General features: G+C 53.5%; 1 protein-coding gene across 2 annotated transcripts in view; it reads left to right on the top strand.

Annotated features, from left to right (window-relative positions):
• The window catches only part of HPCAL1 (hippocalcin like 1), a 113,463-nt gene that overhangs the window by 58,660 nt on the left and 28,061 nt on the right, over positions 1-26,742 (top strand). The window lies entirely within an intron of this gene.

Genomic DNA, 26,742 nt, shown 5'->3' with positions numbered 1-26,742 from the left:
AGTTTGGGGGTGTGACTGGTGACTGGGTTGGAAGGGAGAACCCGGCTGAACGCCTATCAGTCCCGGAGCTGGGCGGACAGGCAGAGCCAACACCCACCACCGGCCTCCGAGGGAGAGAGAAAAGTCCCAAGCGTGGGCAGACCCAGTCATGATTCAAGGAGGGGGCGGCTGGCCTGTGCCCTGGGGTCTCCCGTGTTGCTCAGGAGTAGCTGTGTGGAAGATTCTCGAACAGAACCAGGAACAAATCCGGGCATGGTGCCACAGGGTCACCAAAGGACCATGGCCAGAAGCCAGGCCCTCCTCCATGGCACCCTGCCCCCCGTGGGGGTGGGACGGCCCAGGCCCGGCAGAGGGGACTTCCTGGGCGCCTCACCTGGCCGCTTGGGGGGGGTCTCTAGATGAATGGAGAAGCCCTACAGGGAAAATGGGGAGCATGGGGTGAGGAGGCCAAGCAGAAGGCCACCTGGAAATGAAGGCTAGTGTCCACTGGCCACGGGAAGAAGGACGCCATCCCTCCACGGTCGCCTCTCCCTGCTGGGGACCCCGGGGCTGGCTGAGCGCAGTGGGTGTGGCCGGCACCCCAGGAATGCCTTCCCCGGCGGGGCCATCCAGCCCAGGTGAAACTGCATTCAGGGGACACAGAGAACAAAGTGAGCAAGGTGAACGGTTTGCTAAGAAAAGCTCTTCCCACGGGAGAAGTATGGAACAGGCCGGTTCACCTTCTTCGTCTCTTCTGCCTGACGAGCTTCAGAGATGAGGGAGTACCCCGAAGGGGTCTTTCTCTCACGTTAAGCGCAGCTGCGTGCTGCTGAAATGGGGGGACAGCGGACGGTCTCAGTCCAGTGTCACCAGAGGTTCCAGTTTCCCGTCTGCTTTATCTCTGCTTCGGATGGTCCCCATCTGGGGCTGAAGAGCAGAAACACTGCATTTCCTGGCGTGAGCCACGCCGGAGAGCCGAGTGCGCCGTGGGTTGTGCTGGCTGGGGAGAGGGGAGGAGGAGAGGGGAGAAGTGGCGTCAGAGGCTCTTCATCGGGGTACGGTTGGATTCCGCTTGAGTCCGTGGAGCACCCACTCCATGTCCTCCATCAATTATTAAGCACCGGTTGCGTTCCAGACACTGTTCTGTGGAGGGCCCACATGATGAGTAAGGCTGGATGCCTGGGAGCCTCCAGTTGGGTGGCGGGGAGACAGGTCACGGGGGCAGCAGGGGCCCCCACAACTCCCTGGCCTGGAAGTCAAGGCTGGTCCTGGAGAAGGTGGCCAGCTTTAGGGTCCCCCTTGCTCCCCGCCTCTGGAAGCCCCCTGGGGCCCCCTCTCCCTGCCTCCATCCCTTCAGTGCCCTCCGCAGTGAGCAGAGCAGTGCTACAGGGCCCCCCAGAAAGAGAGCGCTGCCTTGCTCTCTTCCAGGTTGACCTTACCTTCCAGTAAGAAGGGCTGGAGCAAGTGTGACTCTGGGCACCCCAGAGCAACAGCCACGGGCAGGGCCTGTGGGGACAGTGGGCCTGAGTGGCTGGGGATGCCCTGCGAAGGAGAATGGCCTGCGGGCCAGTGGGGCCATGGGCCGGGGGTGGGGGACAGGAATGGGTGGCCGGAGAGGAAACTGAGGCCCAGGGCGGAGGGGCTGGTCCAGGAAGGGGCAATATGGGGCCTCCGAGCAAGTTCTCTCTTCACCACGCGGAACCGCTTCTCCATGAATAAGACATGCGGTGGGTGGAGGCCTGGAAGTATCATCGTTATCATCTGACTGATAATAGAAAAATTAAAATTTAAAATGATCTAAAGTGACAAGTGACAGGAGTGTTCCTCGAAACCGGAGATCGGGTGCTGGAGCAGATCTCAGTGTAGATGATATCATCACAAAACCCCTGCAGTTGGTGGGGTTTTCATGTCTCAGAGTTTTTTAAGCCAAGGGAATAAGTAAGGTCTCTTGATTTCGGAGATGGTGGCAGTCCCTTCGTCTTCGCCACCTTGTGTCCCAGCTCAGGGCTCAGAGTCACACCACAGTGTGCCTTCTTGGGTCGAGCCTCTACTGCCCTGGGATCCTAGGACCCCGGAGCTGGCTCCCTAGGACCCGAGGCCCCTTCCTGCCCAGATTTCCCACCAAGGCTGGGAAAGCCGGCTCTCCTCCCCCCTGGCCCTCACTCAGCCTTCTGGAACCAGGCTGGTGTGTCTGGGCCCTTGGGCTCCTACACGAGCCCCGGCTAGCCCGGCAGCACCTCCCTAGAGATTCATGGTGTCCTTACTCTGGGACACCTGGCCATTGTGCTTGGGATCTCTTTGTTCTGTCCCCAAGGAGCTTATCTGGGTCAAACCTTGGGAACTCACAGTCCAGACCCACCTTACCCCCCGGCTCACCTGGGCTCCTGCAGAATCAACTTTGCGTGCATTTTAGCCTCTAGGTCAGTGTTTTTCTCCTTGGACCTCTAGCAAAATACAGCCTGGACAGGTCCTCAAGTCCCCAAGTCTCCTGACTGGCTATTCCGGGAGCTCGAGGCAACCTGGCTGGGTCAGCAAGGCTGCCTGCTTCCATGATTCCAGCTCACCCCTCCTTCCTTCCTTCCTACCCTCCCTCCTTCAGCGTGTCCCAGATTGTCCCCCTGACTCACTGGGCCATGTCTTCGAGGTCAGTGGGACAGAACACCAGAGCCCGGGGGACAATGGACTGCATAAAACTCTCACTTTAATTAGAAAAGTTATGTAATACAATGCCTAACATACATCAGAAAGTCAGCGAGATATAGGACAAAAAAAAAAAAAATCACCGATCGTGGCCTTCCAACACCGGTGTTCCCTTCTGGCTTTGTCTTCATTACGATGGAGGCCCCTGCCTTGCAGGGCTGCCCGTGGAGCCCTGACCTGACCGTTCTCGAGGTCTTCATGGTTGTGACGGGGAGCTGTGGCTCCTCATGTCTTTATGGAGTGCAGGATGCAGAGACAGAAGCCTGCCCTGCCCTCCGGGAGCTGCCCATTCAGACTGGAGGCCCAGCTGGAATTGAGCAGGGCTCTGGGGCCCAGCTGCCAGGCAGGCCTGTGCTGGCTATGAGTGAAGTATGGCTTCAAACCAGACCTGCCCTCTAGGAGCGCACAGGGAGACAGTCACAGGTGTTTAACTCAAAGACAACACGTGGGACAAGAGTTTAAGTAGAGGCGGGAGCAGGAGTGTTGAGGCAAGTGGGTGCTGGGTGGAAAGGGAAAGAATGCTGTGGACTGTTTGCGTCTGAGAAGGCTTCTTGGAAGAGCCTCTTGGGAGGGCCTGGGACTGAGCTGAGTGTCCACAGCGGGAGGATTGGGACAGAGGGGAGGCAGGCAGACTGTTCTGTCCGATGGCACAGAGGTGGCATCCTGACCCCGCCTCCCCCACCATGGAAGCTCCGTGGGAAAGGACTTTGTTGGTCTATTCACCATCCAGATCAAGTTGCCTTGAAGTGTTGAATGCAGGATGGGCAGACGGGCAGGGGTCTGTGTCCATGCGCTGGCCACACAGGGATGGTCTTTGGGAGATCTGGGGGGACCTGGGCCCGGAGGTCTCTGGCAGCGGGGCGGAGGGAGCGGGGATCTTCCCTAGTTAGCTGTCTTTAGGGAAGAAAATCCTACATGAACAAAGAGGTGGGAGCAGAGGGTCGAGAAGTCCTACCCAGGATCCCAGCATGAGAGGCAGCATTCTGGTGCCTGTCCTACCCCAGGAGGACGCCCCTGCAGGTACATAGTCCTATGGATGGAATTTCATACATGAAATCCTTCCCCATGTACTGCTTGAAAACCTATTTTTTCATTCAGCGACGCTTTGTTGTCTGTAGAATTCACCAGGCTGGATGGTACCAGCAAGGAGCCTCTCCTGACATTCTGACAGTCTGGGGCTGGGGGTCTCGGGGGCTTTTCTTGTCCCCAGAGCTGTGTGTCAGAGGCTTTGGGTGAAGAAGGAAGTACACAAGCAAACTGGGCAGAGGGCATGGGATCGACGGCCCCCATTTCACAGCGTGCAGGAAACTCAGGGCAAGGCCGTCTCACTAGATGCAGAGAAAGAGCACAGATTGTAATCACCACATCGTCATTCAGTTATGACAAGGACTCCATCGTTGTTTGCTGGGACGGACGTGAGTTCTGAAGTCGAGAATCCACCTGATGGATGAAAGCCCCAGACCGTCCTCTTCACAGCCCTGTGACCTTGGGCGGGCTGGTTAATTTTCCGGCTGTGGTTTCTTCCCTTGTACCCCGGACACAGTACCTCCCTCGGAGGGTTCCAGGAGAAAGTGAGACCCAGGAAGATGTCTCCATCCCAGCGTCTTATGCGTACGAGGCACTCAGCAAACATTGGCTTCCTTCTTGCCCTTTTTTGGATCTGGGGAGAAAAAGAAGAATCAGTTGCAAAACTATCAATTAGTGAAATAATTAGAAGAGTAGTTGGAGAGAAGATAAATATTCCTATTAGCCGTGACTGCTTATTAATATATAATTTTCAAAGATCCCATTGTTGTGCTGAAAATGTTATGTTGGGGGTCATACAACTGTATACGTTTGTCAAAACTCACTGAACTGTGGACCTGAAAGGGATGAATTTTAGTATATGTAAATTATACCTTAAAGAACTTGCCTTTACAAAAAAAGATCCCATTCTTAAAGCCAATAAAGCATCTGAAAATACCCAGGTCTCGCATTAAGGGGAAATGTGCCTGATCTAGATGAAGAAAAAAAAACCCCGACATCTAAATTTTTTTTGACATTTAAATATTTTGCTATTGTTATTTCTTCTCTTATTACAAAAGATAGACGTGTGAATTCAACAGGTGTCTATCGAATGCCTGCTACGTGCCGGGTGCAGTTTTCGGCTCCAAGGATACTCCCGAAACATACAATACCAAAGCTCCTGCCCCAAGGACGAGGGGGGGACCAACATGGTAGTGGGGGACCAACACATGACAATCGAGCAAATTCCATCACGTTGGGAAGGAGTTGAGCGGGTAATGGGGGGCGGGGGCGTTGGAGGGAGGGGCTTGCAGTTTGAGATAGTCAGTGGTGGCAGACCTCATTAAGAAGGTGATATTTGAGGGGCGCCTGGGTGGTGTGGTTGGTTGAGTGTCTGACTCTTGGTTTTGGCTCAGGTCATGATCTCAGGGTCATGGGATCGAGGCCCGCGTTGGGCTCCACACTCAGTGGGGACTCTGCTTGTCCCTCTCCCTCTGCCTCTCACCTCACTCATGTTTAATCTCTCTCTCAAATAAATAAAACCTTAAAAAAAAAAAAAAGGAAGAGATATTTGACCAAGTGTGGGGACCACTGCGGGGGATGATGGTCCAGGCAGAGGCAGTGCAGGACCCAAGGTGGGAGTGGGCCTAGTGGGCTCACGGGGGGGTGGGGAGCAATTTTGGAAATAAACCCTTGTAGCCTGGCAGGGTAGCCCCAGATCACACTGCCTTATAGTTTCTAGTCTCATGAATGTCAGAAAATGCATGTCTCTAATTAAAGTTCACTGTAATGAGACTGTATTTTTTACACACTGCGTTGTAACCTGTTTAACATAACTTATTGAAAACATTCTTCCATTTTATTAAAATCATCCTTTGTGGCCCGATTTTGCAGGCTTTGGCCGTATTTCATTCCTGGGCATGAACTACTTACTTAACAAACACTCTGCCGTTCAGCATTTGGTCCTTCTAGAAGGCACCGTGGAGAGGTGGGGTGAGCTGGATAGCATAGGCTGCACCCGCCCACCGTGGAAGGCCGGAGGGAGGTGGCCGAGCTGAACCACAGCTAAAATATGGTACCCTGTACGTCCAGAGCTGCTGGGCACTCGGGATTTATTCTGTTTTTTCCACTGCTTTAACACTTCACCCAGCGAGGTGTATGGATAGGACTTGAGAATGTCACTGCCCTGCTGCTCACAGCTAAGTTTGACTCTGGCACCTGAGTGCCCGGCCATGCTGGAATCCCACCCCCGGGGGCATGTCCCCTTCTGGTCCTGTCTTGTGCACTTTACCCACCCTGACTGCTCTGCACACCTCCTGGCCCACATCCAAGCCCACCTTCTGGAAGGTTCCCTTGGTCTTGGCTCACCTCATGCCTCCACCCACCCGAACGTTGTCCTTGGAGAGTATCCGGGAGATTAGCAACTTCAGGGTGGGGCCAGGGCCAAGTTATTCACGGTAATACAGGAACCAGGCCTGCTCGGCTCTCTCCCTTCCATTCAGCCCCAGTGCTGGGTTTGGCACCGAAATACAAGAATGGTTATTAGGGAGTTCTCATCTGAAGAGCTGTCAGCCCAGTGTGGAAGATAAACAGATCCATACACATAAGAACATCCAAAGTCTTCCTAGGCATAGCAAGCCCTCTGGTGGGGGGCAGGGGGGCATGCAGAGGAGAGGCTGTCTGAGCAGCGTGCAGAGAAGTGGGCTGCTGGAGGGGAGCCTCCTCACTTTGGACTGAAGGCCTTCACTGAGCCAAGTGGTCCCTTCCAGGCCCGTGGCCTCCTGTCCAGCATGGATGCTGGAGGCCAGGATGATACTGGCTCTTTGGGCGTAACTTGTTTGGCTTCGGGGCTCTTGATGGGATTTGTGACATTGTGGGATCCTGAGGGTGGATGCAGCTGCCTGAATCCCCTGGCATTTTCCAGTATCAGCTCTGCACCTGCCTTGCCCACGGCAAAGTGCAGGAAGATATCATTTCAGTTTGGGTTGTTTTGGGTTTTTTTAAAGGCTGCTTTGAAGGGAGGTGTGGGACTCATTTGTGTGAGTAATCCGCATTTCCAAGGTGCTCAGGGCTGGGGAAATTGGGTTGCAGCTGTGTTTTACCCCTGTGCCCAAAGTTGGGTGCTGCCTGGTCTAGGACCCAGCGGCTGGGGTGAGGCTACGGTCTGCTAGCCACCTGTACCGGAGAAGCATGGCCCTCAGAGTGTTTTTGGTCTGGTTATATATGTTCGATGCTCACTGTGAAAAAGGTGAAAAATGCAGAAAAAAAGAAAGCAAATCTAACCTCCTGTCCTGCAGTTCAGAGAAATCACAGTTAACATGTGGGCCGTTTCTTCCAGTCAGTGTTTATTTACATACAGGGCCGTAAAGGGCCACAGCAGCCATAGCACGTACTCACTTCATAGCCGCCTCTCCAGTTAGCATCACAGCCCATCTCCCTGTGTCATTAACAAGGATTTCTGAACTTAACTTTTAATGGCAAATCACAGAAAGTTCTGGACGTGGACATGATTCGGTCCAGCCTCTCGTTCCACAGGAGGCAAGCCTTGTGCCCCTGGCATCCTCCTAGGGATGTTGGGAGAGCGGGGTGTGGGCCTGCAGCCACCGTCGTGAACTCCCCACCCCCCTGCCTGCCCTTCCACCCCCGGGAGCACGTTCGAGTCTCCAGCACACAGGCCGCAGCGAAGTCAGGGATTCCAGGGACCGGATTTGAAGTCCGGCCCTGCTGCTTCCCCCAAACCCGGCCTCCTTTTTCCTTTTGCAAAATGCCCTTCCCTGTATGTTTCTAGAAAAACTGTGGAGATGGGCGAGGTGTTGGTTGTGGGAGTTACGGTGATGGAGCGCGGCCCCGGGAGGGGGTCTGAGGGTGGCCGCCCGCGAGGACACACAAACCGGGCTCCTTTCTTGGGCAGCTGGGCTGTGACCTTGCCCTCGGACTTAAGCGGGGTGCAGTGGAGGCTCTGGCGGTGGGGGCTGAGCAGTGGTGGCCAGAGGCCGCAGGCGTGGTGGCATGACCCTCCCCGCAGGCCTTGAGAGGTGAGACCACAGTGGCCCTGGACGGCTCCGCCAGTGCCGCTCGGCTCTGCCCTGACTGCATCAGCACTTCACCCCCGCTGTGTATGACGTGTGCCTATGTCATGTGGCTGGAAACCGGGGGCCACGGAATACCAGAAGCTCTGCGAGGTTGAAAGGATGAGCTGACATGTAACAGGGTTAAAGCCGAGCTTTGCACGTCGGTTTAAGTGTGGATTCGTTCACTCACGAGCGTACGGGTTTGAGAAAACCGTGAAAGGCCGTGGGCGGCGGGCTCGGCGTGAGTCAGCAGCTCCTCCCCGTCGGTCGGGACAGCGCTGGAGTCAGGAGTGGGCCCAGCCGCTCGCGTCCCCTGGGCAAAGTGTCTTGTGAGGGAAGGTGGATTCCTTGCCCCGGGGCCACCTGGAGGTCCGGACAGGAACTAATCCCCGCAGACGAGCTCTGCACGATTTTAACCGCGCCGGTGCCCGCACGGCGGACGGGCCCCTGGAGGCTGCTGGGGCTGCTCTGGCGCGGCCTCTCCCTTGGCCACAGTACCCTTGCAGGTACGCAGAAGAATCCAGCTGTCGGTCAGGAAGTGCGTGAGGTGGCTTGGGTCTGGAGACACCAGGCTCGTTCGCTCTGGCGCTGGCAGGAAGGTGTGTGGGCAGGTGCGTGGTGGCAAAGCCCCGGGTCTCAGCCTGCCCGCTTCGTGGGCACGGCGGCCCGTGAGAACTGGAGAGGATCTGGGAAGGCGTGCTGCTGTGGGCAGGGCGGGGGTGGAGGGGTGTTTGCTGTTTGTGTCTTGAGTACGTTGGAACAAGCCTGCGGGCACCTGGCTGCCGGCTTCCCTGACTGTGATCCACCCAGGGGCCCTGACTGCAGTAGGCTACTGATTGTGGTCTGTCCGTGGAGGGCCTGGGCCCCGAGGACCTGCGTTGCCCCTGCCTGGGTGACAGAGCTTCCCGGGAAATCCCTGGCAAGCCTGCTCTTATAACCCACCCCTCTGCATTTCCTCTGTCTCTCTCTGTGCATGGCTAATTCTAGATGTCACCTCCTCTAAGAAGCCCTCCCAGATCCTTAGGTAGGGCTGTAGGCCTCTCAGTGCCCACAGCCACCAGCCTCCAGCACTCACGCTCCTCATGGCACGTGCCACATTGCCCTGGACCCTCCTGGGCACGTAACACGAGCTCCTTCAAGCAGGAATTCTTCTTGTCCACTGTTTGTCGCATCTGTAACACAGCGGATGGTGCCTGGTCCCTGCTAAGAGTTCAGGTAAATGTAATTCGAATAAGTGAACGAATGCATAAATGGGACTTCAGTTCCAGCTCAGAGACCAGCCCATCACCCTGACAAGAAGGTCACATGTGGGAACCACTGGGCGTCTTGTTTGGCCCAGGTCACCTGGGTCACTGCTTGTGCTAAACAGAGGCAGCCCCTGTCCTCATGGGGGCTCATGGGCAGAAGGGGAGGGCCCAGCAGGGGGCCTGCTGCCATCCACCTGAGGCGTCTGGGTGCCCCTGAGGTGGGCCCCCCCTGGGAGGTGGATCTGACTATGAAATACCAGGTAGGCCCTTGACCCAAGCAGGAAGCTCCTACGGCTCCTTAAAGATTAAAGGTTGTGCTTTGAACAACAATGTGGGCCTGAGTCCGCTGAGCCCCAGGAGAAGTCTTGCCCAGGGACCTTGAATCTCCCTTCCCACTCAGACCTCTGCCAGCCTCCCACCTTCTCCCGCCCAGGCTTCCAGGTGGGGAGGGTTAAGTGGCAACGCAGGTGTGACGTTCTCTCTGGACTGTGATGCACGCTGCGCGGAGTGGATTGTTCCGTCCTTCCCCCTCGTGGTTTGGCTCCAGGTGTCGACTCTACATGTCGGGCAGGACTAAGGTGTGGTGTCTAAATGGGGTGTCTCTCCTGATCAGATGAGGGCCCCCAAAAGTGGGGGGAACGATTGGGTGGAAGCAGGTGGGGTGGGCAGTGGAAGCAGTCACCCGAGACCGAACAGAGGAGATGGAAGTCTACTGAATACAGCGCCAGGGAGCACGGGCAGGACCCCCGAGGAGAGGCGGTCTGCAAGTGAGGCAGCGGGTGGGGCCTTGTAAAGGGGGAAGGTGAGGAGGTGTGGCAAAGTCTGGGGTTCTCTCTCTTTTGGTAACTGTGCCTGATTGGAAGTAGCCCATGGGTCACTTAGGGCCTATGGATTTTTTAGGGGGAGGGGCAGAGGGAGACAGAATCTTTTTTTTTTTATTACTAATATTTTTTTATTATATTATGTTAGTCACCATACAGTACATCCCTGGTTTCTGATGTGAAGTTCGATGATTCATTAGTTGCGTATAACACCCAGTGCACCATGCAATACGTGCCCTCCTTACTACCCATCACCAGCCTATCCCATCCCCCCACCCCCCTCCCCTCTGAAGCCCTCAGTTTGTTTCCCAGAGTCCATAGTCTCTCATGGTTCATTCCCCCTTCTGATTACCCCCCTTTCTTCTTCCCTTTCTTCTCCTACCGATCTTTCTACTTCTTACGTTCCATAAATGAGTGAAACCGTATGATAATTGTCCTTCTCTGCTTGACTTATTTCACTTAGCATTATCTCCTCCAGTCCCGTCCATGTTGCAGCAAATGTTGGGTAATTGTTCTTTCTGATGGCTGAGTAATATTCCATTGTATATATGGACCACAACTTCTTAATCCAGTCATCTGTTGAAGGGCGTCTCGGCTCCTTCCACGATTTAGCTATTGTGGACATTGCTGCTATGAACATTGGGGTGCATATGGCCCTTCTCTTCACTACGTCTGTATCTTTGGGGTAAATACCCAGTAGTGCAATGGCTGGGTCATAGGGTAGCTCAATTTTTAACTTTTTAAGGGACCTCCACACTGTTTTCCAGAGCGGCTGTACCAACTTGCATTCCCACCAACAATGTAGGAGGGATCCCCTTTCTCCACATCCTCTCCAGCATTTGTTGTTTCTTGCCTTGTCAATTTTTGCCATTCTAACTGGCGTAAGGTGGTATCTTAGTGTGGTTTTGATTTGAACTTCCCTGATGGCTAATGATTTTGAACACTCTTTCATGTGTCTGTTAGCCATTTGTATGTCTTCATTGGAAAAGTGTCTGTTCATATCGTCTGCCCATTTTTTGATTTGTTTGTTGTGTATTGAGTTTGAGAAGTTCTTTGTAGATCTTGGATACCAGTCTTTTATCTGTAGTGACATTTGCAAATATCGGAGAGAGAATCTTAAGCAGACCCCATGCCCAGTGCAGAGCCTGATGCAAGGCTTGATCTCACAGCCCTAAGATCATGACCTGAGCTAAAATCAGGAATCTGATGCTCAACCGACTGAGCCACCCAGGCGCCCCAGGGCCTGTGGATATTTTGAGGTGGGTCACCCAATGGGCCTGTCTGTATTCAGCCAGGTGGTCGCCACCGTGGGCCCTTCTACCTTCCATCACTCGAGCCTGGCCTCTACGTAAGGAACCGTGTTTGTCAACTTCCCGCTCCCCTGAAGAACTGGGATGGGGGCTGACACTTTTTGTATAAACTTCCTGCCCAGGTTCCGGGCCACCAAAACCTAATGTCCGTAGAGCTCTGATGGAACGTTTGAGACTTTGGCCTGCAGAAAAGACCCCATCTTGTGTGATCTTTAAAAAAAAGGAGGGGGGGGCACCTGGGTGGTGCAGTCAGTTAAGCCTCTGCCTTCAGCTCAGGTCATGATCCCAGGGTACTGGGATCGAGCCCCAAGTCAGGCTCCCTGCTCAGTGGGAAGTCTGCTTCTCCCCCTCCCTCTACCCCTCCCCACTCTTGCTCGCTCTTTCTTTCTCTCTCTCTGTCTCTCAAATAAATAAAATCTTTAAAAAAAAAATAGGGCTCAGAAGGAAATGGCCACCGGCCAAGTCCCGCACTAAGGGCTGGCTTCCTAGCACACGTCAGCTAGTGCAGAGACGCCGGGCAGCATACCTGGCCCGCGTGGGAGGAGTGTGAGTGCGTGTGCCTGCTGTCGCCGCCGAGTGTGGTCTCCACAAACCAGCCGCAAAGGCTGCATATCTTCCTGTTCCCACCCGGCCACACAGCAGGCCCCTCCACGATTGACATGAGTCCTCAACCATCGAAACTCGGCTTCCTAGAGCCCCTCCCTGTTGAAGAGAAGTGTGGGGAGTGTGGGCTTGCTTGTACAAGACTTTCTCAAGCAGTGGGCGTGTGGGGTGGCTCTGCACCCTGCAGGGCTGTTGGTCCCTTATTTGGGAAGGAGGGGCGTGCTTCCGTCAGGGCAAGATTCTGTCCCCAGCTGAGGGGCAAAAACACCGGGAAAGGTACCCGCGTCAGGCGCTCTCGCCCTCTGCACCGCTGAGGCTCTGGCTGCATCAGTCTTTGTTGGGGTGGGGGAGGGCTCCTGGGCACTGGGGGAGGTTCAAGGGCATCCTTGGCCTCTGCCCAGTAAGTGCCAGGAGGTGACCCCCACGGCCCAGTTGTTATTACCAAAAATGTCTGCAGACACTTCCAAATGCCCCAGGGGGCAAAATTGCCCACAGTGGGGAACCATTTAGCTGTGGGTGTGGGTATGTGTGTGCATGTGTTCGCACACACATATACATGCACTCCCTTTTGCAGGTCGTTGTGGATGGGCAAGCTTGCTTTCTGGCCAGAATCAGCTTCCTGTTACTTGTCCACACTCTTAAAAACCAATTTCCCTTTCATACACAGACAGCCGAGCAACTGCTGATCTCCACCCTTGGGGGGCAGCGTAGAGGTGGGGGCCCCAGGCTGGAAGGGCATTTCTTCAATCAGAGCTGGGGGTGGGGCTGGAAACCCCTCACAGCAAGGGCTGTTCTTGCGCGGACCTATCATGGAGGGGCAGGGACAGAGGGACGAAGCCCGTCTGCTCACATCACATGGGACAGCTAACTTCTGCAAAAGAGAAAGAGGTTAGTTTTCACTCCCCACGCTGACCCTGTGGCTCTGGGCCAGGCGGTGTGCTGGGCCCCGGGGTAAGACCTCAGACCTTCTACTGTGCCTTTGCTTGTGGGTTTCAGATGCAGGTCAGTAAATCCCAGCAGAGCGCAGTGCTGGGAAATTGAGCAACCATCTCGAGTTTGGGTCCGATGGAGGGGGTTCTCTGGGCACTCAGGGTGTTCTAGACGAGCACATGGCTCATTGGTGAGCCAGAGCTTGGCACTCAGAGAAACCTCACGAGCTCTCCTTCCCAACTGTGACCCGAGCTGAACAGACGGGAATCAAAGATACAAAATTGGAGGCCTGGGGCTATGCAAAGACCCAGCTGTGAGTGGCCTCAGCTGAGCGCCAGTGCGTGAAAGTTCTTTGCAAATGTTCTTTCTTGCCACCGCCCAAAACCCATCAGGGCACCTGGGGCCCCAGAGGCGAGAACCTGACCCAGCGCGGCCCAGCGGTGCGAGGCTGGCTGTGCTGTGATTGATCCAGGAGATTCCTCCTGTGGCCCCAGCTGGGAAATGCAGTGTCCCACCTGGGCTGAACCCTGGAGGTGTCCTCTGGGCCCAGAAATCCGCATGCTAGCCAGCAGGCCAACTCCAGGCTTGTGTCCCTGGCCTGGACGGTGACTCGGCCCCTCGGGGGGAGCGGTCAGGGTCGGGAGGCTGTGGGTAAAAGGCCAGTCATTCAGTGCAGACGTGCTCTGCACAGGAGCCCCGCGTCTCCCAGACCAGGCCAGGCTGGGCTGTGATTTTCCATTTGATGCTGGGCTGATGTCACTCGTGGCTGCAGAATGGAAAGCCGTGTGGGCAGGTCTCGGGTGAGAGCTGTCTACATGGGGTGATGGCGGAATCCGGTGTCACTAATAGGATTCGCTGAGCCTTTGGGGTGTTTGTGGTGCGGTGGCTGTTGCAAGAACCGAGGGGCTGCTCATTCGTGGAAAATGAATAATTTATTTGTGTTTTCAGATGACTTATTCCTTCATCACAGATACGGCGGCCGAGCTCAGCGTGCTCTGCCGGCTACTGAGTAAATGGCTTTAGCAGGAAAGCTGGCCTTAATCCCCATGGCCCTGGGCGCCTGTTTCCTGGCTCTTGGTCGCAGGCTGCATTTCAGGGGAGCCAGATCTGCCTCGCTCTGGGCACTTCTCCGTCCGTCTGTGGGAAATTGTGCTTTCTGCACGGGTCACCTGCTTCAGGAAGCGTGGCCCCCGAGTACTAGCTGGCCCGGGAGCTTTAGAGCCAAGCCGTGTGGGGTCACAGTCGCCCTTGAAAATGTCCCATTTGCACAAATGCCAGTGCCCGGGTTGCTCACCCCCACAGCCCCTGACACCAGCCTTCACGCTGCCGTCCTTCCTGTCCAGCCCACCAAGCCGATCTTCCTCCAAGCCCAGGCCCAAGAGCCCACCATGGCACCCTGTTGGCAAAAGTGACGTGAAGCCCAGTGTCGCAAGCCCTCCGTGATCCAGCTCTGTCGTTCCTCTGTAGCCCCACCTCACATCTCTTCTTTGAGCCACCAGCTCCCTGATTCATTCGTTAAACGTTGATCAAGAGCCCCCCACGCCCCAGGAGCCATGCAGGGGGATTTCTGGGAGACGTGGGAGCCTGACTCTGCCCTCTGAGCCTTCTGTCCAGAGGGGTCGGGATGCCCAGCAGATGGGTAACAGGCAGGCCTCACAGACCCTCAGGGCCCTGGAAACGGTGGGGAGCAGGGGGGCTTCGTGGGGAGGGAGTCTCAGAATTGTTGGCATCTTTAACCTGCCACATTTGGTGGGACCGGGGCCTCCAGTGCTAAACCACAGAGGTTGGGGGGCATGGGACCACCAGGGGCTTCAGTGGGGGCGAGAGACTGGCACCTGGAGCCTGGACTGAGGGGACCGCTTTGTGGGCAGCCTGGTCCGGAGCCCCTCTGTCCACCCACCCTTCTCGCCCCTGCACAGACCCCACCTCAGGCCTCCCCTTAGCCCTGCCTTCTGCTTTCATTGCTTAATTACACTTAGATACTTCGCGGTGCTGCTTCCCTTGCACCTTTGTGGATCCTTGAGGGCAGGGTTGGGTCTCTGGCGTCCCTGGGGCTGATGGGAGAAGCATGACCCGCAGGCCAGCTAGTCTCAGGGCGCACAGAACGGCCAGGCTGTGTGGCCTTGAGAAAGGGGCTTCCTGTTTCTGAGCCTTGGTGTCCCCATCTGTAGTTGGGAGTGACCCCAAGAGTGGGACGAGGTGTGGCTGTGCCCAGAGGTCCTGAGGTAGAGTTTTAAAGGCTCTGTTTAGACTGCAGGGTTAGGCGTCGGGGCTGGAAGAGCGTCCATGTGATTCATTGCTCCCCATGGTCCTCGAAGCTACATCCAGGCGCTCGAGAGCAGGAAGCAGCCCCAGAAGGTGGGGTGACTTGCCCAGGGCCACATGGCAGTACATCAGAGTCCAAATCTGATGTGCTTTGGGCCACGTGCACGGCAAGGGGTGCGTGGTACCCTTCCGCCCCAGCGCTCCCGGTGCTCTGAGTACCTGCTATCCCAGAGGCACCCAGGCGGGTCCAGGGACAGCCTGTCAGGGACTAGATTTCCTGTCCTCTGCCACCTGGCTGCGGCCACTGAGAGGAGGGGACTTTGGGATGGCAGGCACAGTAAAGGTGCCCCTCCCGCCCCCTCTCCTCATCTGGGCCCGCATTTGGAGAGCAGAGAGCCTGGGTGTACCCATGCTGCAGGGCTTGGGCCCCTGTCACCTGGTGACACCTTTCTTGGATCCTGCGTAGAATGACACCGCCCTCTTCCCAACCCCACCGCACTTGCCGCATGTGGCATGAGGCTCGCCCAGGGGCTGTGAGCTCTGTGCACCTGGGTGGCTGCCGGCCCGCGGGCCGCTGGCTGAGTGGATGGAGGAATGCCTGGCAGACGGCCGGTGGACTGGCTAGAGGTGCCTCCCCCCTCAAGTCTGGGACCAGACGCCTCCCTGGAAGGAGAAGCCACCTTGAGTGGGCAACATTGCTCCAACACCAAGTAGCCCCCTCTGGGTGAGCCAGTGCCTCGGCCCAGTTCCCTGAGTTGGAGTCAGGAGCCCACGCTCCCCTCCTCCTCCTGGCTCTGTGGCTCCAGGCAAGACCCTGACCTTGCGTGGGCCTCGGGGTCCTCGTGCGTGAAGTGGGGTCGGACGGATTGCTGTGCCCGCCCAGGGCTGTCCCGGAGGCTGGCTGGGGTCATGCGTGTGGACCCGGGGCTGCCGTTGGCCCGATGTGGAATTCCTGAGCTCTCCTGTGCCATGGGCTTTCACGGAGAAGGGCCGTCTTGACCACTTGTCCCAAACCTCTTCTCTCTCTCCTCCGACATCGTTATTAACACAACTCTCAGGACATTTAAGGGAGAGAGACCCGTGGCCCAGCCCAACCCCCTGGAATCTGCATCTGCCCAGCAAACCCAAGTACCTGTGTCCCCCCCGCCCCGCCCCGGAGTCTGGCCGGCTGGTGCCTAACCCTGTGCTCTTGGCCGAGACCCTCCTTGCTCAGCTGCAGAACGAAGGTGCCGGACCCCATGCGTGGCTTCTCTCCTTTCTCTTTGTTATTCTCTGAAGCTGAACCTTTTCCCTCCCCCGTGAAACCACGGAAGGAGGTCCCTGTACAGGGCACACGAGGTGGCCCTGCAGGATGGAGGGAGGGTCCCTGCAGCCCAGGCCTTCAGACATGCGAGGCTTGTTCTCCAGCTGATAGACAGCAGACAGCGAGCATGTCTGTGGGCAGAACGTGCCCCCAGATAGATCAGCTTTGGGTTTCTTGCTCTCCACCTCCCGGGGCCCCACTCGTGTTCCCCCTGTGGCTGCCTCATTGTTGTGATGCTGGTAAAGGCTGGCTTTTCCTTCCTCTGACCGGAACAGGAAGTGCCTCAGACACCGCCTGAGAAGACCACCAGAGCGGCGTTTCTGTGGCCTCTGGTCGGGGGGTCAGTGGCATCGGGGAGCCATGGGGGTGGGGGCGGCAGCGGCCGGGACTCAGGAGGTTCCAAGAATTCTGTTAACGGGCATTGAGCCATTTTATTTTCTTTCCTGGAGAGTCGAGAGTGAACAAAGTTGAATTTTATGTCTCAAGAAAATGCAGCTGGTGAAGAGACCTCACTTGCTTGCTACTCCTCATTGCAGGGGCTCTTAGCATCCCTGTGCCTGGTATTTTAGTAGTGCTCTCTGGTTTTCAGAATTCTTCTGCAACACTTGTGCTTAACATAAAATGTAAAAAAAAAAAAAAATCTTTTTTTTTTTTTTTTTAACCAAAAGGCTCAGGTGGGAAAATCAAAAGACCCCTAAAGGCAAAGCATTTTAGAATAAAAAAAATATGGAATTGCAGCTGGATCCATTTTCTGAAATGTATTTCATGTTGTCTTATCCCGTAGTTTCTCCATGAAAATAAGATTTCCACAGGCAGACACACGGGGAGTCAGGCATGCCATGACACCCCCTTAAGGACTGAGCACATAAATCTTAGTCACAAAGATTGAAGTTAAATAAACCGGTCAGGGACGCCTGGGTGGCTCAGTCTGTTAAGTGTCTGCCTTCAGCTCGGGTCGCGATCCCAGGATCCTGGAATCGAGTCCTGCATGGGGCTCCTTGCTGAGCAGGGAGCCTGCTTCTCCCTCTGCCTGCTGCTCCCCCTGCTTGTGCTCTCTCTCTCTCTGACAGATAAATAAATAAAATCTTTAAAAACAAACAAACTGGTCATACGTTAAAGGGTCTGAGAAGTCCTGCAGTAAAGAAACCAATATAACTTTGTGGCAGGAGGTAATTTGCGCATTTACGTGACCCTGGAGCACCTCTTACCTTCTACATTCTGTGAGGCGCAACACCCCAAACTAATTTTCCTTGGAAGACGTTTTTGGGACTACCGTGTGTAAATGAGAGCAGGAAGATGAGGCCGTTTCAACACCTAAAGGTCCTTCAGCAGAACCGGGAACTCTGGAGGAAGATGAGATGCTGTCGAGTTCACCTTCCGAAGAATATAAGGCATCTTTCGTCAGTTTGGACTGTGTTGAAAGGGATGGGAAAAAAAAACGGTCTCAAAGTGGGTTAAAGCAAACGAGGGAACCTAATATTTCCCAGCACTGAGGAGTCCAGCGTGGACTGGGTGGGGACGCTGCCAAGCTCAGGGACCTCCACCGCCGTGCTCCCCCTGTTCTCCGAGCCCCCGTGTGCTGTCTGGAAGGCCACCCGCTGTGGCTGATGGGGCAGGAGCTCCAGTCATTCCTGTTGTCCGGATGGAACGTAATGGGAGAGAGCCCCCTCTGTGGTGGGAAAGTGAGGCAGCCCCCTTCGGGTCCAGTGAGTTGGGAATGCCTGGGCAGTGTGGACCCTTAAGAGGCACAGAGGATTATTGCTATAAGAGGGAATGGATGCTGGGGGGCGGGGGACACACAGTTCAAATGCCGGAACAATCATCCAGTACATCTCCCTGGGTCCTTTCTCTGTTGTGCTGGTGGGGCTGGTGCAGGGGAGTGGGGGAGGGGAAGTCTTAGAACATCACTAAAGGTCTGGGTGCTGACCTGAGGGAGGGAGATGGGGGGCGTATGACCGGGTTCCCCTGTTGCTCTGGACAGACTGGAGAAAGACCCCTCATTGGTGGGGGGAAAGGAAGGCAGAGGCTCTGAGAAGAGCGTGTCTGGCTGCTGAACTCCCCTAGGTTGGAAATGTGACCCTGGGAGTTCGCACTAGCAGGAGCGCCCCGAGGGCTACCCCAGCCCTTCACTTTGCCGGTCCTCCTTTTCCTTCCAGATCTCTGAGAATCTCTGTCTTTGCAAATGATCACACACAACCCCTGGCCTCTGGGGCCTGGTTCTGAGATGCTCCTTGTTGCTTCGCCGACCAGGGCCATAAATTATTATTTATTGTAAAGAGGGGAGATGCTTTCCTTGCAATCCGAGGTGGTAGTCTGAGAGATTTCCCTTCTCCCCACCCATGACAATCGTAGCAGTACTTACGTGTATTCGAGTGCAATCTGTGTGTGTTATTATTATTATTTGCCTTTTGACCCCTTTCACCCATTTTTCCTGCCCTCCCCCCATTTGCATCTTGTTATGGCAAAGTCAGCCCTTTGAAGGCAGGGTGCTTGACAGTACTCAGGAATCCCCAGGCCTGGCACAGAGGAGCTCCCCTTAATCTCAGCCTAGGAAGCGGATGGCTGGCATTGCGGCGACGGCAGGCTGGGCGCAGGTCACGCGGTCCTTACTTACGAAAATTCACATCCCTGGGAGCCGCCCCGGACAGATGTGCCAGCCATGCTCAGGTGAGGAAGATGGGGTGCGGAGAGGTTAGCCAGCCTGGGGGAGGTCAGGGCCGAACGGGCCTGCGCTCTTCCCCCCATTTCACAAGTGACCCGAAGACATCCTGGGCTGCGGCCTCAGCCAGGCTGGGGAGCGCTGGGAAGCCACCGGCCTGCTGGGGTGGGCCGGGGATGGACGCAGGGGTGGGTGCTTCATTCCCTTTGCTCGGCTTTTCACTGAAGTTTGCACGTTTTCACAAGAGGAGCCAGCTGTGTAACCAGCACCCAGAAGCGCCGTCAGATTCTTTCTAATCATCACCCCGCCAAGCGTCGCCCGCCTGGATTTCCATCACATGTGTTCATTTTGCCTGCTTTTATTCTTGCTGTAAATGGAATCCTACAGCATGCAGTATTTCGGGTCCGGCCGCTTCCCTCGGTCCTCCAGTCGGAGATGCCTCCGTGTTGTGTAACGAGGTTGATTCCGACGGCGTGTGGTCTTCGCCGTGTGAACACACCGTAGTTCATTAACCCGGTCTGTTGCAGACAGACTTGGGGACTTCCAGCGGGAACCATTACAAATCATGTCTCTTGACCGACACGTGCCAGTCTTACTGTTGGGAATAGAGCGAGAAGTTGAGGTCCTAGTGTATGGGAGGGGGGTGTGCTCATCTTCGGGAAATGCACTAAACGGGTTTCCAGAGCGGTCGGAAATAGGCTCCTTTGGTTTTGTGACAAGATCGCAAACCCCTGGTGATGGCAATGGCCATGGGGGCTGCCACTGCACAGTGGGCGCACGAGCTGGAAGTCGGGGATGCCGTCAGCCACCACGCGGTGGCCCAGGTGACCAGGGGGCTGGTTCTGGGCCACACGCATGGCTGTGCCAGGCTCAGGGTTTCCTTAATTGTCCCACAGTGGGTCCTTTCCAGTCCTGCTCCCCTCTGTGAGACTGGCGGCCTGGGTGGTCTCAGCTCTGTAGGGCCCACGCCCGCCTCGGTGCTTGAACTGAGCCGTGGAGGAAAATGCCTCTCTCAAGTGGCTGTTGGACGAAACGTCAGCGTGGAAATATCCTGGGAGCATCTGCCCTCATACCTGGGGACCGTGGCAGAATTAGTCATGCCTGAAACTGCAGTCACCCCAGACATAGTCATGATCCAAAACCCATCCACCTGGACTCAGACCCCACTCTATTTTCCTCCCTCGGGGACTTTGCTCTCTAATTAAGTTAGATTTCAGGATATATTAAAATAATTTGTCAGCTCTTGAGCACATATCTGCCCCTGGTGGGAGCCAGCAGGAGAGGCCATGCGGTTTTCCGCAGATCCCAGGCGGGGCGGGAAGTCTGTCTGGGTGTGAGGAGGCATCGGGCACGGAAGGAAGACGCTTTTCTAGCTGTTTTCCTCAGGACTGGCGCGCAAGGACAGTGGGCACTGAGTCCCTCCGTGCCTGGGTCCAGGAACTGCGCCCAGAAAGGCCCCCAGCACTGTAATCCTTAGGTGGCACCCACAGTGCCCCGGGGTGGGTGGGGGGCTGCCTGGGCCATTTTAGGAGCTGAGCTGAGTGTTCGTGGCACGTCCCTCCCTGAGCGTGTGTCCTGAGGGATGCCCCCCACTCCCCGCGGTGGATTGGATCACATCCTTGACTGCGGAGAGATCCCGTGAGCTTGTGGCTGTGGGCCCACCCCGGACATCTGGCACACACCTGAGTGTACCCCGCTGGCCGTGGGCCCCTCAGAAGTGGGGCCGTTGTCCCTGCACCTAGCACACATGTTGGGCACGCACGCAGCATGCGTGTGGAGTGAATACTGTGTCGGGGGGGGGGGTCTCCGAGGCAGCTCTGTGGCTCAGCACGTTGCTAGGGGCCACGTGCCCAGATGAGGCCGCCAGGCTCTGGTGGGAAGCGAGGGTGCCGGGAACTCGAGCGCCAGCACTGGGAAGCCCTGAGTTTGCCTCCCTGCTCCTGTGAGCCTGCTCTTTGCCCTTCTGTCCAAAGACCTTGACTTAGAGCCCCCTTTTTTCTCAACAGCTTTGTTGAGACGTAACTCACATGCCATATAATTCACCCATTTAAAGTACGCAATGCACAGATAAATAAAATCTTTAAAATAAATAAGTGAAATAAAATAAAGTGCACAATGTAGCGGGTTTTAGTACATTTACACATACGTCACCCATCCCTACAGTCAATTTTAGGATATTTCCATCACCCTGGAAGGAAACCCCATACCCTTTAGCTGTCACCTTCTATCTCCCCATCCCCCAGCCCTAAAAAACCATGAATCTTCTTACTGTCTCTATAGCCTCCTTATTCTGTCATCCTTCTGTGTCTGGTTTCTTCACTCAGTGTAATGTTTTCAAGGTTCCTCTATGTTGTAATGTGTCAATACTTCATTTCTTTTTATGGCTGAATAATATTCCACCTTATGAATATACCACATTTTGTTCTCATTCATCTGTTGATGGACATTTGGTTTGTTTCCACCTTTTGGTGATTATGGACAATGCTGCTGTGAACATTGCGCATGAGTCTTTGTATGGCCGTGTGTTTTCATATCTCTGGATAAATACCCAGGAGCTGAGTTTCTGGGTTACATGGTAACTGTATGTTTAATCATTTGAGGAACTGCCAGACTGTTTTCCAAAGCAGCTACACCACTAAATTCCCAACAGCAATGTATGAGGGTTCTGATTTTTCCAAATCCTTGTCAACATGTATTGATCTGACTTTTTGATTCTAGAAATCTTAGTGGGTGTGAAGTGGTATCTCAATGTGCTTTTGATTTGTGTCTAATAACTAATGATGTTGAGCATCTTGCCTTGTGTTTTATTGGCCTTTGTATGTCTTCTTAGAGGAATGTCTGTTCACATCCTTTGCCCAGACTTTAGTTGGGTGATAAGTCTTTCTATTGAATTGTAAGAGTTCTTCACATATTCTAGATACAAGTCCTTTATCAGTTATGTGATTTGCAAATATTTTCATCCATTTTATGGGCTGTCTTTTCATTTTCTTGTCTGTGTCCTCTGAAGCACAAGTCTTACATTTTGATGAATTCTAATTTATTTATCTTATCTTATTACTTGGGCTTTTGGTGTCATATCTAAGAATCCTTTGCCAAATCCAAGATTACAAAGAGTTAGCCCTATGTTTTTTTCTAAGAGTTTTATAGTTTTAGCTCTTACATTTAGTTCTCTGATCCATTTGAGTTCATTTTTCTATATGATGCGAAGTGAGGGTCCAGTGTCATTCTTTTGCACGTGGCTATGCAGTCGTCCCAGCACCATTTGTCAAGAAGATATTCTTTCCCTATCAGCTAGTCTTGGCACACTTGTTCAAAATCAGTTGACCAAAGATATGTGGGTTTATTTATGGATTCTCGGTTCTGTTTCATTGATCTATATGTCTGTCCTTGGGCCAATACCATACTGTCTTGATTATTATTGCTTTGTATTAAGTTTTGAAATTGAGAGGTGTGAGTCCTGCGTTGTTCTCCCTCTTCAGGATTGTTCTGGCTATCCTGGGGCCTTTGCAATTCCATGTGAAATTTAGAATCAGCTTGTCAATTTCTGCAAAGAAGTAAGCTGAGATTCTGATAGGGGAATGTATTGAATCTAGATGAGTTTGGGGAGTTTTGCCATCTTAATAACGTTAAGTCTTCTGATTCCTGAACATAGGATATTTCCCCCAATTATTTGATCTTCTTTTTTTTCCCAATAATATTTTCTAGCTTTCAAAGTACAAGTTTTGCACTTCTTTTGTTAAATTCATTCCTTATTCTATTCTTTTTGATGCCATTGCTAATGGAATTGTTTTCTCGATTTCATTTTTGGATTTTTCATTGCAAATATATAGAAATACAATTGACCTTTGTATATTGATCTTATATCCAGCAACCTTGCTGAACTGTTAGGGTTTTGGGTTTTTTTTTAGTGGAATCTTTAGGATTTTATATATATAAGATAATGTCATCTGCAAATAGAGATCGTTTTACTTCTTTTCTAATTCTGTACTTCTTTTTCTTGCCTTATTGGCCTGGTTAGAACCTCTAGTATACTGTTGAATAGAAGTGTTGAGAGCAGGCATCCTTGTCTCATTCCTGATCTGGGGTAGAAAGTATCTAGTCTTTCACCATTAAGTATGATGTTAGCTGTGAGTTTTTGACAGATACTCTTTGTCAGGTCAAAGAAGTTCCCTTCCAGTCCTAGATTATTTAATGTTTTTGTTATGAAAGTGTTGGATTTTGTCAAGTACTTTTTCTGTATCAATTGAGATAAGCATGTGATTTTTGCTTTTTATTTTTATTGATATGGTGTACTACATGAATGGGTTTTCAGAAGGTAAACCAACCTTGCATTCCTGAGATAAATCCCACTTGGTCATGGTGTATAATTCTTTCTATTCTTTATGATGCTGGATTTGGTATGCTAATATTTTGTTGATTTTTTTGCTTGCTTGTTTTTGCATCCATGTCCATTAGGGACACTGGTCTATCTCTTGTGAAGCCTGTCTGGTTTTGATACCAGGGTAGTACTGGTCTTATAGGACAAGTTGGGAAGTGTTCCCTCCTCTATTATTTTTTTGGAAGAATTTGTGAAAATTGGTATTGATTCTTTAGATGTTTGTAGAATTTAGCAGTGAAGCCATCTGGGTCTGGGCTTTTTGTGCGTGTGAGTAATATTTTGCTTACTAATTCTATCTGTCGCCTTGTTATAGGCATTTCAGATTGTCTCCTTCTTTATTTCAGATTGTCTATTTTTCTTGAGTAAGGTTTGGTAGTTTGTGTCTTTCAAGTGACTTAGGTTCTTATAAGCATGTTCTTTCTGCTCTTTCAGTCGTTGTTGGCATTTATTGAGTTCTTCCTATGTGCCAAGCACCTTTTTGTGCATCAGCTCAGTTAGTTTTTACAGCAGTTTGATGAACTAGGTAGGGCGATTACCATCTCCATTTTACATACCTAGAAACTGAGGCAGAGACAAGTTAAACAATGGGTCAGGACCACGCAGCCAGGCAATAGTAGAGCTAGGACTTGAGCCCAGGCAGTCTGGCCACACGGCCGTCTCTGCTGTCCTTCTTCCTGCCCTTCTGAGGCCCCACTTTGTGCTAGGAGCTGGAAGTACAAGAAACAGGTCAGACCTGGTCATTGCCCAGAGACCCCAAACCTAAGAGAAGGAGGTATCTTATGTCTAACATGAGCAGGGGGCTGGGGAAGTTGGGGTGTCAGGAAGGGCCCCATGGAGCAACTGATGTGAAAAGCCAGCTTTGAAGGAGGGTCCAGGGCAGGGGTGCATGTGGCTGAGTTGTAAGTGAGCCCCCTCCAGGGCTTTTGTCATCCATGTCTCGTCTCTCCCGAGTGCTCAGCAGAAGAGCCTCACAGAGAGCCTTACCCTAGGGTGCTGATGCCCTCTCCCCGCCAGCAGGAGTTTGGAGCAGTGGGATTGCGCCCCTTATGTCTGTTTGAATCACCCAGGCCTCTGCAGTTAGCTCTTCTGGAGAAGAGGCAGACCATTTGCAAGACAACTGCTAGACAGAAATCAGGAGCCACCAGACATAACTCAACATAATTATTTCTGCATAATGACTTCTGCTACTTGATTCAGTCTTGAGCAATGACGGTAATCTTTATCTGTCACAGGAAAGCTGGTGGCCGGGGAGCCCCTGTGGCTCAGCGATAGAGCCAGAAAGAAATTTGCAGTTTGAGTTAATGGAGTGTTCCCAAGGAGCTGGGGAGCAGAGGCTTCAAGGCCTCTGGAATGATGGGCCCTCCTTCAGCTAGGAAGCCTGATGGCAGAGCCGAAACAGTCTTGGAGGGGATGCAGCCCACGGGCTTTGTCACAGATGGTGAAACAGAATGGCAGAGATGACAGGGCGTGCCCAAGTCACAGGGCCACTTGCAGCAGAGACACACCCGGAAACAGAGCTTCTCCTCCTCGCACTCCTGCCACCCAGTGCTTTCCCCGTAGGGCGGGTGTGTGTGTCCGTGAGACAGGAGGAGCTGTGGTAGGTGTCTGTGTGGACTAGAGATGCCCTCACCTGGCGCTCAGGGCCCTGAGCCGGGCACTGAGCGCGCTGATTGTTGAGGACCGCCCCCAGGAGGCTGGAAGTGGTAGGGCTTTTGTAGCGGACAGCCAGCTGACCTTGACCCAAGTGCGGTCCAGCGGCATGAGTCCTGCAGTGCGGCGGCGGACTGTGTCCCGCAGGAGGGTCTCGCTGAGAGGGCTGAGGGCTGGGGGAGCACCTGCTCTGGCTCCGGGCCCCCCTGACCCAAGGGGGCGCTTGCTCACCGCATTCCCACAGTCTCCTAGAAGCTCCTGTAATTAATGGCAGGAGCAGGCATAGGCTTAGGAATTTGCATTTTTGGCATCCCACTTGGCCACGTCTGACCATGGCAAGTGTCCCCAAGTATGTTGGCTCCTCTGTCAACTGGGGGTTAGAATGGGCTCTCCCTGCCAGGACCATTAAAAGGGTAGGATGATAAAATTATGACCAGACACAAGGCTTCTAGCACATTCTGCTGTTAGCTCTGTTATTGGGTTTTGCAAAGATGACCTTGAGGAGGGCCCCTGACCCTATCTGGGCCTGATTTCCCTGAGGGTCAAAGCAGGGCTTATGGAGCCACAAGATGGCTTAGCTAATAAGATCATGGACTTGAAAGTGCCTTTAAAAGATATGGGACAAGGAGAGCACAGAGGACTTTGAGGGCAGGAAAACTTCGCTGTATGATACTGTCATGGTGAATATACGTCATCACACAGTGGTCCAGACGCACGGAAGATACACCTCCAAGAGTGAACCTTAGTGCGAACGGTGGATTTGGGGTCGTCCTGTGTGTCCATGTTGGTTCATCAACTGTAAAAAACATGCCACTGTCTGTAGTGGGCGTGTTGATCACGGGGAAGGCGGCTCAAGTTTGCTGTGAGCATTAAACTGCTCTAAAAATAAGGTCTGTTTAAGATATATATACATCATATAATGCAATAAAATATATACATAAAATATTTGAATATCCATATATGCGTGTGTCTATATATACGTGTGTGTGTATGTGTGGGTATGTGTGTGGGTATGTGTGTGTATATGTGTGTATGGTGCTGTCTAAAAGCTCAGTGACCTTCCAGTGGGAATTCCTGGTGGGAAGATGTATGGCTTTTTACTCGAGGTCTTAGATCCCAGCAGTGAGTTTAAATAACGTAATTGGCTTAATGTTCCATATTGGTGAAACAGGATAGAATTTTAACTCTGAGCCAAGTGCACTCTGCTTCCGGTAATGTCCCTGCGATGCCATTGGGGGCCTTCATTTGTCAAACGTGGATTACTTATCGAGTGCCAGTTGCGTACCAGCCGCGCAGAAGCAGAGACAGTGCCTCCCCGCCCTCCTGGAGCTCAGAGTCAATTGGAGGAGACGCAGCCCCTCCTTTTGTGGGAGCAAAGGCGCGAGGGGAGCCCTGCCGGCACCTGCACTGTCCAGGGGCTGTATTTTCTGGGGTGAATGAGCTCCTTGGCTCCCATCCTCAGGACCACTCCCGTGAGTGCGTATAAACCGTGATCGTTGCAGGAGATAACCACGTATTATGGGCAAATAGCTGGGACATGTGTTTTGATTAGGAAGAAAAATGGGGTCTCAGGTGAAGAGACGCGTGACAGGGGACTGGGGGTTGAGAAGGAGCCAGCCAGAGGGGAAGGCAGGTAATCCGAGCTGTGAGAACCCAGGACGGTCTGGCCTCCATTCTGGCTCTGCCACTTGGAAGACATGTGCCCTTGAGCGAGTTGTTAGTTTCTCTGAGCCTCAGTTTCCCCACCTGGAAACCGGGGTTAATCATGATGCCTACCTCACAGAGCTGTTGGGAGGATTGAACTGGGTAGTGCACAGAAACG

This window comes from Ursus maritimus, unplaced genomic scaffold (assembly GCF_017311325.1).
Source record: "Ursus maritimus isolate PB19 unplaced genomic scaffold, ASM1731132v1 scaffold_6, whole genome shotgun sequence".
Taxonomy (NCBI): Eukaryota; Metazoa; Chordata; class Mammalia; order Carnivora; family Ursidae; genus Ursus; species Ursus maritimus.
This window is presented reverse-complemented; position numbering and strand designations above follow the sequence as displayed.